Genomic DNA, 11,742 nt, shown 5'->3' with positions numbered 1-11,742 from the left:
GATGACAAGTGCCTGGATTAGGACCTGCGCCGCTTCCTGTGTGAGGCAGGGTCGTACTCTGCGAATGTTGTAGAGCATGAACCTACAGGATCGGGTCACCGCCTTGATGTTAGTGGAGAACGACAGGGTGTTGTCCAGGATCACGCCAAGGTTCTTAGCACTCTGGGAGGAGGACACAAGGGAGTTGTCAACCGTGATGGCGAGATCATGGAACGGGCAGTCCTTCCCCGGGAGGAAGAGCAGCTCCGTCTTGCCGAGGTTCAGCTTGAGGTGGTGATCCGTCATCCACACTGATATGTCTGACAGACATGCAGAGATGCGATTCGCCGCCTGGTTATCAGAAGGGGGAAAGGAGAAGATTAATTGTGTGTCGTCTGCATAGCAATGATAGGAGAGACCATGTGAGGATATGACAGAGCCAAGTGACTTGGTGTATAGCGAGAATAGGAGAGGGCCTAGAACAGAGCCCTGGGGGACACCAGTGGTGAGAGCGCATGGTGCGGAGACAGATTCTCGCCACGCCACCTGGTAGGAGCGACCTGTCAGGTAGGACGCAATCCAAGCGTGGGCCGCGCCGGAGATGCCCAACTCGGAGAGGGTGGAGAGGAGGATCTGATGGTTCACAGTATCAAAGGCAGCAGATAGGTCTAAAAGGATGAGAGCAGAGGAGAGAGAGTTAGCTTTAGCAGTGCGGAGAGCCTCCGTGACACAGAGAAGAGATAGATATTTACATAGTTGAATGTGCTGAAAACCAAATCACACAAAAATAATCAATGGAAATCCAATTTATCAACCCATGGAGGTCTGGATTTGGAGTCACACTCAAAATGAAAGTGGAAAACCACACTACAGGCTGATCCAACTTTGATGTAATGTCCTTAAAACAAGTCAAAATGAGGCTCAGTAGTGTGTGTGGCCTCCACGTGCCTGTATGACCTCCCTACAACGCCTGGGCATGCTCCTGATGAGGTGGCAGATGGTCTCCTGAGGGATCTCCTCCCAGACCTGGACTAAAGCATCCGTCAACTCCTGGACAGTCTGTGGTGCAACGTGGCGTTGGTGGATGGAGCGAGACATGATGTCCCAGATGTGCTCAATTGGATTCAGGTCTGGGGAACGGGCGGGCCAGTCCATAGCATCAATGCCTTCTTCTTGCAGGAACTGCTGACACACTCCAGCCACATGAGGTCTAGCATTGTCTTGCATTAGGAGGAACCCAGGGCCAACCGCACCAGCATATGGTCTCACAAGGGGTCTGAGGATCTCATCTCGGTACCTAATGGCAGTCAGGCTACCTCTGGCAAGCACATGTAGGGCTGTGCGGCCCCCCAAAGAAATGCCACCCCACACCATGACTGACCCACCGCCAAAAAGGTCATGCTGGAGGATGTTGCAGGCAGCAGAACGTTCTCCACGGCGTCTCCAAACTCTGTCACGTCTGTCACATGTGCTCAGTGTGAACCTGCTTTATCTGTGAAGAGCACAGGGCGCCAGTGGCGAATTTGCCAATCTTGGTGTTCTCTGGCAAATGCCAAATGTCCTGCACGGTGTTGGGCTGTAAGCACAACCCCCACCTGTGGACGTCCTCATACCACCCTCATGGAGTCTGTTTCTGACCGTTTGAGCAGACACATGCACATTTGTGGCCTGCTGGAGGTCATTTTGCAGGGCTCTGGCAGTGCTCCTCCTGCTCCTCCTTGCACAAAGGCGGAGGTAGCGGTCCTGCTGCTGGGTCGTTGCCCTCCTACGGCCTCCTCCACGTCTCCTGATGTACTGGCCTGTCTCCTGGTAGCACCTCCATGCTCTGGACACTACGCTGACAGATACAGCAAACCTTCTTGCCACAGCTCGCATTGATGTGTCATCCTGGATGAGCTGGACTACCTGAGCCACTTGTGTGGGTTGTAGACTCCGTCTCATGCTACCACTAGAGTGAAAGCACCGCCAGCATTCAAAAGTGACCAAAACATCAGCCAGGAAGCATAGGAACTGAGAAGTGGTCTGTGGTCACCACTGCAGAACCACTCCTTTATTGGGCGTGTCTTGCTAATTGCCTATAATTTACACCTGTTGTCTATTCCATTTGCACAACAGCATGTGACATTTATTGTCAATCAGTGTTGCTTCCTAAGTGAACAGTTTGATTTCACAAAGTGTGATTGACTTGGAGTTACATTGTGTTGTTTAAGTGTTCCCTTTATTTTTTTGAGCAGTGTATATTCGTAAACCCTTACCGTGAACCTATATTTCTACTCTGTAGCTCAGTGCCTTTCTTTCTTTGCTGAAATACTTAAAAATGTGTATCAAATAGAACCACTGACTGTTTCCTCGTATCAACTGACAGCAATTCGATGTGCTGTAGTCTGAGGTAGGCCCACAGTCATGTCAACCCAACTCCTACGAGGTGTACATATTGTGTAGATGAATATTCCAGCTAATCATGAGGCAGTATAAATGCACTTATAAGGCATTATGTTTGTGTGACTCATGTAAAGTGTTACCATGTTCTTAATCCCCCAGTACAGATTCACTAGGTGTGTAACTTTCACATCTTATCGTAGAACTTAACTGATATAAAGTCCTTTCAATATTAGCACAGGGTTGAGAATCTGTTAAGTGCATTGATACTGGCTGGCTTGTTGAGCTGCAGGCCAAGACACACACGCACGCAGGTACGCACGTACAAACACACACACATACACATTCCACACCACACACATTTCTCTGGAGAGAGAGGTTCAAAAAGTTGGGCTCGTTTTAATTCCCTATTCTCTGTGATCTGGTCTTCAGTGGTACTGCCAAACCAACGGCATGGTTCTGTCACAACGTGTCTCCCCCGCTCCACTCCACTCTAACCCATTTGCTGTGATGTATCGTATAGTGTATGTGTCCTCTGGTCCTGGAAGAGCGAATGCATCAACACCAGGCCAAGAGACCCTCATTGGAACCCCTCGTAAATGTCCTAGGAGTTACACTGACATCATAGACCAGTTTATTGGGTTCCAGTACATTGGAGACAGACTGTGAGGGGGAAAGGGAAAGTATTTGTCAGAAGCAGCTGTCAGTTGCAGGTGATTATACTCAACAATCTCACAACAGTGAATAGGTGGAGTAAGAGGGGTGCCAAGGTGTTCGGATCAAAACTACACCTCACCTGCTCTTACTTTTAGCTGGTTTATGACATGATATGACACGATATCTTAAGTCAAGCCTCGGATTCACGCTGACTGACTGCTTACAATAAGGATTAAAAGCTTTGTTCTTGTTTCACCACACTTAGAGATGTTTTGTTTGTTTACACAAGCGGAAACAAAATAGAACCCTTTACACAGTGAATACCTCCCTGCAATTACAAAGGAACGCCAGCAGTCAGAACCATGTTCTCCGTCACACATGTTCTAAAGGGAAGCCCTCTACGTGCACAGCCATAAGTGCTAGTGTTGTCATGATACCATAATAGAGAGAGAGGGATAGGGTGAGAAGGAGGGGTAGAGAGAGAGCGGGGGGAGAGATAGGGAGAGAGTAGGGGGGAAGAGAGAGATAGGGGAGAAAATATTTTTAAAAGAGAGAAAATACAGGAGGCTACACTGCCGGAAGTCTCCCTGCATGCCTGCAGCCGTGCCCGACGAGGTTGACTTGGAATGATTACATTCGTCACTCTTGTGCAAGGTGTAAATGGTTTGGAGCGCTGCCACCACACATGCAGATTTCAGGACAGGTGATGCAAGAGCTGAATGACTGGGGAAGCAACTGCAGAAGGGGTAATGATTCACAAAGAATATATCTATGTATAGTACCTCTATCATCTATATTCTAGCCCATATGAATTCTAAGAATTGCAATGTGATCTCTTTCAAAACCAATATCACTACATTATGCCCTCATATAAGTGTGTTGGGTTAGTTGGATTAAAGTGAACATCTCTCCAGGTCATTTAAGCTAGATGACTATCCTGCTTTGCCCTGATGCCTAACGAAAAAGTACAGGGGTTGAGTAACACAAGATGTCTCCCAGATGCAACTTAATTATTATTTGGGGTAATGCAAGGCTGTACAGATGTAGGATCTTAATTTAATTCGATCACCCTGTTGCAGGAGAGCTTCCTTGAAAAGTCAATTCATTATAATTAACATGATACTTGAAATTTACTGTTACTGCAGGATTATTTACCTACTGTAGCAAACTGTTTCAAAATAAGATCCTACATCTGTACATTCACAGTTAACAGACATGGTATATTTTAGGTATATTTTTTACTTTTAGTGTCAGAACCTAGGTTAATGCAGTTTTAAAATCATGTATGTTATGCTCACATATAAGATCTGTGAAATGTGTCATGAAATGTGTCAATGATGTATGGAAATACCAAGCACAGCAGTAATAGTTAACGGTCCTGAGTTTGATGATCTACTTCTTCTTAAACACTACAGATATGATGGGGGACTGGGGGTCCTACATGTATATAAAAATATAAGCAATATAATTCAAGACTTTGCTATGATATAAATGACTGCTGGACTGACTTGTTCCTTTCCCTCCTTAGCACTCGGAAACATTGGTGCTGTCATATTTTATAACATAATTTATGACCCTCCACAAGGCATATGTTACATGCTGCTTTTATTTTAAGGGCCAAATTTGTTGGTTGGACATCTTTAATAAACAGCTGTTAAAATATTCACACTCCCAGCTAGGGCTAATGTATTCAATCACATTTTTTTTAAAGCATCACTTGGAGATGTTTTATTTTATATTGCAGACATTGCATGTCATGGAAAATGTGTGCTTGTGGTGTGTTTCTGGCTTCACTGATCATTTACGGCCTAGGATATAGAGTTCAACTATTTCTAATGTAAATGTCCAATACACCTGTGTAATTTGATGGTGAATTTTGATTAAACATTTGTAATGAACAAAATCTTAAAGAAATTAAACTTAAATAAATATAGGACGACATATATTTAGAGCATTATGTAAATTATTTTCATGTTCTCCAAAGTAGCCTAGTAGGGACAAATACATTTTGTGCGATCCAACTGATACTTTTAACACTTCTCATAAAGTGAGCGTATAATATTGCTAAGACTCATATTCACTCAGAAAGCATGTATGCCCTTACTGTGAGAGTGAGAAGACTTTAAGGTTCGAGTTTTATTACACTCATATAGCAGTCACTACAAATTGAAATCCATGAGCATACAAAATATTAAAGGATAAAAGAGCAACAAGAAAATTAAAAGCGTCTCATTAATAAATATGGGCTGGGTTACCACTAGTACAATTCAGTTGTCGACCTTTGTACAGTTGGTTTTGGCTGCGGGTGTTCCTGCCCGTCACTGTGTTTAATGGTGCTGAAATTGATTTTTTTACATTTTTATTCTATACATCACTCGGCTCCGGACTGCAGGCAGACTCACTCGGCTCCGGACTGTAAGCAGACTCACTTGGCTCCGGACTGCAGGCAGACTCACTCGGCTCCGGACTGCAGGCAGACTCACTCGGTTCCGGACTATAGGCAGACTCACTCGGCTCCGGACTGCAGGCAGACTCACTCGGCTCCGGACTGCAGCCAGACTCACTCGGCTCCGGACTGCAGGCAGACTCACTCGGCTCCGGACTGCAGGCAGACTCACTCGGTTCCGGACTGCAGCCAGACTCACTCGGTGCCGGACTGCAGGCAGACTCACTCGGTGCCGGACTGCAGGCAGACTCACTCGGTTCCGGACTGCAGGCAGACTCACTCGGTTCCGGACTGTAGGCAGACTCACTCGGTTCCGGACTGTAGGCAGACTCACTCGGCTCCGGACTGCAGCCAGACTCACTCGGTGCCGGACTGCAGGCAGACTCACTCGGTGCCGGACTGCAGGCAGACTCACTCGGTTCCGGACTGCAGGCAGACTCACTCGGTTCCGGACTGCAGGCAGACTCACTCGGTTCCGGACTGTAGGCAGACTCACTCGGTGCCGGACTGTAGGCAGACTCACTCGGTGCCGGACTGTAGGCAGAATCACTCGGTTCCGGACTGTAGGCCGTCTCACTCGGTTCCGGACTGTAGGCCGTCTCACTCGGTTCCGGACAGTAGGCCGTCTCACTCGGTTCCGGACTAGACACTGTTGCCGGACACTCTGGACGAGGTACTGTTGCCAGACACTCTGGACGAGGTACTGTTGCCGGATACTCTGGACGAGGTACTGTTGCCAGACACTCTGGACGAGGTACTGTTGCCAGACACTCTGGACGAGGTACTGTTGCCGGATACTCTGGACGAGGTACTGTTGCCGGATACTCTGGACGAGGTACTGTTGCCAGACACTCTGGACGAGGTACTGTTGCCGGACACTCTGGACGAGGTACTGTTGCCGGACACTCTGGACGAGGTACTGTTGCCGGACACTCTGGACGAGGTACTGTTGCCAGACACTCTGGACGAGGTACTGTTGCCGGACACTCGGGACTGGGCTGACGCACTGGAAGCCTGATGCGTGGTGCTGGTACTGGATGTGCCAGTTTGGGGACACACACCACAGGGCTAGTGCGAGGAGTGGGAACAGGACATACTGGACTGGGCTGATGCACTGGAAGCCTAGTGCGTGGTGCTGGTACTGGAGGTATCACACTGGAGGCACGCACTTCAAGGCTAGTGCAAGGGGCGGGAACAGGACGTACTGGACTGGGCTGACGCACTGGAAGCCTAGTGCGTGGGGCTGGTACTGGAGGTATCAGACTGGAGGCACGCACTTCAAGGCTAGTGCGAGGAGCGGGAACAGGGTGAATAGGACTGGGCTGACGCACTGGAGGCCTGGTGCGTGGTGCTGGTACTGGATATACCGGGCCATGGAGACGCACTGGCGGTCTCGATCGCACCTCCTGCACAACCCGTCCTGGCTGGATGGAACTAGTAGCCCTGCACAAGCGAAGTGCTTGCACAGGGTGAACTGGGCTGTGCAGGGGCCTGATGGTTGCCGTGCGTAGAGCGGGCGTAGGGTAGCCTGGACCTAGGAGGCGCACCGGTGACCAGATGCGCTGCGCAGGCATCCTCCTTCCAGGCTGGATGCCCACTCTCGCACGGCACTTGCGAGGGGCTGGGATCACTCGCACCGGACTGTGCGTGCGTATGGGCGAAATCGTGCGCACTTCCGCATACTCCGGCACTCTCTTCTCCACCTGTTTCCCATAAAAAGCACGGGGAGCTGGCTTAGGTCTACTGCCTGGCCCAGCCAAACTACCCGTGTGCCCGCCCCCAAAAAATTATTGGGGGTGCCTCTCGTGCTTCCCCTTCGGCACGTACAATGCCTCATACCGGCACCGCTCCGCCTTGGCTGCCTCTATCTCCTCCAGTGTGCGACGGTATTCCCCAGCCTGATGCCAAGGTCCAGCCCCGTCCAGAATTTCCTCCCATGTCCAATTCCCCTGATAGTCCATATAATTTATCCGTTGCTCCTTACCCCGCTGCTTGGTCCTTGGTTGGTGGGAGATTCTGTCACGGTTGTCGTAGGGTAAAGCGGACCAAGACGCAGCGGGGAAATGTGCACTCATCTTCTTTTTATTTAAATGGAAAAGAAGGTGAACCAAAACAAACACGTACACAACAAAAAACACAACGACTAATAACAGGCCGGTAAGGCAACAAAGCTATACCAAGCACAATCTCCCACAAAACACTAAAACAAACACATACCTATATATAGGACCCTCAATCAGAGGCAACTAGAAAACACCTGCCTCCAATTGAGAGTCCAATCCCCAATTAAGTAAACATAGAAATACAAAGAACTAGACTAAACATAGAAATACATTAACATAGACCAGTGCCCAAAACCCGGAATAATAAATCAAACACCCCACTAAACACACAACCACCCCGAACCACATAAAACAAATACCCCCTGCCACGTCCTGACCAAACTACAATAACAAATAACCCCTATACTGGTCAGGACGTGACACATAAAGCTTGGTCAAAGGGACATTTTCCACGTGATGGGACATCCTGGGAGACACATTGGCAGTTTGGCACAGGCATAAACCCAATCAAATACTCTCTTTGGTAACACTTTAACGTGCCTAAATACCAGCCATTTTGAGTCAGTTGAAATGCTGATACATAAAGACACATAACATGTTAAGCCTTATTCAAATCCATAATAAAGGCTCATAGATGTTTATAACAAGCTATTAAGCAAGTCAAATAAAATAAACATTTGCTTAAAGTGTCGCCTCACAGTTTTATGTAAAAGTATGGTGCTCATTAACAAGCCAGGAAATCAATTAGTGAGCTGAGAGCAACTTAAGTCTGATAAATAAAGAACTATACACTAGAGCCAGCATGAGTCACAGTTTCCTATATAATGTATGTAGTAAAATCATAATGTAAACAATGTTGGGGCCTAATGTTGCCTTGTGCTGATAGTAAGTCATGTTTAAAGCCTCAGAATCACACATGTGGTGGTTAAATAAGTTGTTTCATGGGACAAATATGGTAGAAAAATGTGTTTATTGTATTGTACTTATCGGAAGTACGACTCAATTCCCCAAATGATTGGAATTTGCATTTGTCTTTGGGTCCAAAGACACATCCTTAACCTGATTTGTCCTCTTGCTACATAGTTGTTCTGCTTAGTTGCTGTTTTTTACGTTGTGCCTCTCAAGCCTGTCCAGGGCTGTGGCTTGGGCTCGGTGTTCTTAGGGCAGAACTGTTGTGAGTCCATTGGGGAGGAGGACGGAGGAGGAGTTAGGGAGGGAGGATGGCTTTGAGAGGGACAGATGCTCCCGCAGGAGGTGGCCAGTTCTCCTCTCCTGTCCTCCTTGCTGAGCAGATGGACTCAGGAGACACACCACAGGAGGAGGTGCTGGACAGAGAAAATAGAGAGAGAGAGGGAGAGAGAGAGAGAGAGAGAGAGAGAGAGAGAGAGAGAGAGAGAGAAGGCGAAAGCACTGCAGAGCAAACAGCCCAAGTTGAGGTAAACCAAGGGACACAACAAAAATAGCAAGGGGAGAGAGGATCAGTCAAAAAGAAACATGAGTAGCTATCTCAGCAATAGAACTTTATACACTGCATGACTTATTATTGTACAGCCTTTGGTGCTCAAAGTACCGAAGTACAGACCAAAGAATAATCAAGACGTGACTTCAGAGTAGGGTCAATAGGTCTGTGTAACTTCAGGGTGAGGGGACTGTAGCCCCGCTCTGACTCCTATAACTCTGCTGTGTCGTTACAGAGAAATAGACACATTGGGGCTACGATGAGGTGAGGGTGAGGGAGGACTTTGTGGAAGAAAAACAGATCATTGTGATTACAAAAGTTCTGTGGATGGCCTAATATTGTGCTGCGGCTTTCTTTGTTTCCATGATTATTTACTTCGGTGCTGGCTTTAAAACTTCTTAAGGCCAGACGTTCTGCTAGCGGAACGCCTCACCAATATCCAATGGTAGAGCGTGGCGCGAAATACAAATACCTCAAAAATGCTATAACTTCAATTTTTCAAACATATGACTATTTTACACCATTTTAAAGACAAGACTCTCGTTAATCTAACCACATTTTCCGATTTCAAAAAGGCTTTACAGCGAAAGCAAAACATTAGATTATGTCAGGAGAGTACCCTGCCAAAAATAATCACAAAGCCATTTTCAAAGCAAGCATATATGTCACAAAAACCAAAACCACAGCTAAATGCAGCACTAACCTTTGATGATCTTCATCAGATGACACTCCTAGGACATTATGTTATACAATACATGCATGTTTTGTTCAATCAAGTTCATATTTATATCAAAAAACAGCTTTTTACATTAGCATGTGATGTTCAGAACTAGCATACCCACCGCAAACTTCCGGTAAATTTGCTAAATTACTCATGATAAACGTTCACAAAAAACATAACAATTATGTTAAGAATTATAGATACAGAACTCCTTTATGAAATCGCGGTGTCAGATTTTAAAATAGCTTTTCGGCGAAAGCACATTTTGCAATATTCTGAGTAGATAGCCCGGCCATCACGGCTAGCTATTTTGACACCCACCAAGTTTGGGGCTCACCAAACTCAGAATTACTATTAGAGAAATTGGATTACCTTTGCTGTTCTTCGTCAGAATGCACTTCTACTTCAACAACAAATGTTGTTTTGGTTCCAAATAATCCATAGTTATATTCAAATAGCTCCGTTTTGTTCGTGCGTTGAGGTCACTATCCGAAGGGTGACGCGCAAGCACATTTCGTGACAAAAAAATGCAACATTTCCCATTACCATACTTTGAAGCATGTCAAACGCTGTTTAAAATCAATTTTTATGCTATTTTTCTCGTAAAATAGCGATAATATTCTAACCGGGCGACATTGTATTCATTCAAAGGCTGAAATAGTTTTTTTTAGAATTCTCGTGAACGCGCCTCTCAGTCTCACTGTTCCCAGGCTGACCACTAACAAATTCTCCTGCTGTTCTTCGCCCAGAGACAGCAGACACCCCATTACACTTTCTGGCGCCTTCTGAGAGCCAATGGAAGCCTTAGAAAATGTCACATTACAGCACAGATGCTTTATTTTAGATAGAGATGCTACAGAAGGACAACAAATTGTCAGACTGGGCACTTCCTGTATGGAATCTTCTCAGGTTTTGGCCTGCCATATGAGTTCTGTTATACTCACAGACACCCTTCAAACAGCTTTAGAAACTTTAGAGTGTTTTCTATCCAAATCTACTAATTATATGTATATTCTAGTTTCTGGGCAGGAGTAGTAACCAGATTAATTCGGGTACGTTTTTTATCCGGCTGTGAAAATACTGACCCTATCCCAAACAGGTTAATTGGGAAACATGAAAATGATGCGTGTTGTTAACTACACTTAAAATGCATTGAGACCTACTGAAAGATGTGAAATAAATGTTGTGTATTTTGTACAGAAAATCACATGCAAGAAATTGAGTGCTAGGCAGTAGGCTTGAGCGGTATACTGTATATATTGCATACCCGGGTAAGTAACACTTGGAATTTGGATAGTCCATCTATAGATGCTTGCAGACTCTAAGTAACATCTCAACTAACTATCTACTAACCCTAAACCTAGCTCTAACTCTAACCTTAACCCTTATCCTAACTCTAAACTTAACCCTAGCCCTAACCTTAACCCTAACCCTTATTTTCAACCGAACCCTAACTGCAACCTTTGCAAGCAGTTGCTTATTAACAGATAGTTTGTTGATAGATTGACAATCTGGACTATCCAAATAAAGTGTAAGGTATTTTGAAAGCTTGGGGCTTTAACTATGCTAACTATCTAAGTGTGCCAAATAAATAATATATTACTCAGGGTTCCAGCTATGAGTTTGGTTTGCTAACGTGCTAGCAAAGTGCATATCTTGCAAGATCAAACTTCTTGGTTACAGCAGGGACAATCAATCCCCTCCTTTTTTTTTACAATTGGAAAAAAATAGCACCCATTTTGCCATAACTTTGGAAGTATGCTTGGGGTCATTGTCCATTTGGAGACCCATTTGCGACCAAGCTTTAACTTCCCGATTGATGTCTTGAGATGTTGCTTCAATATATCCACATCAGTTTCCTTCCTCATGATGCCATCTATTTTGTGAAGTGCACCAGTCCCAAGAAATTTGTGGAGTGGTTGAAAAACAAGTTTTAATGACTCCAACCTAAGTGTATGTAAACTTCTGACTTCAACTGTATTAAGCAGATGTTATTGCGGGTGTAGCAACGTGCTTGTGTTCCTAGCTCCAACAGTGC

This window comes from Salmo salar, chromosome ssa01 (genome assembly GCF_905237065.1).
Source record: "Salmo salar chromosome ssa01, Ssal_v3.1, whole genome shotgun sequence".
In the NCBI taxonomy this organism is placed as follows: Eukaryota; Metazoa; Chordata; class Actinopteri; order Salmoniformes; family Salmonidae; genus Salmo; species Salmo salar.
This window is presented reverse-complemented; position numbering follows the sequence as displayed.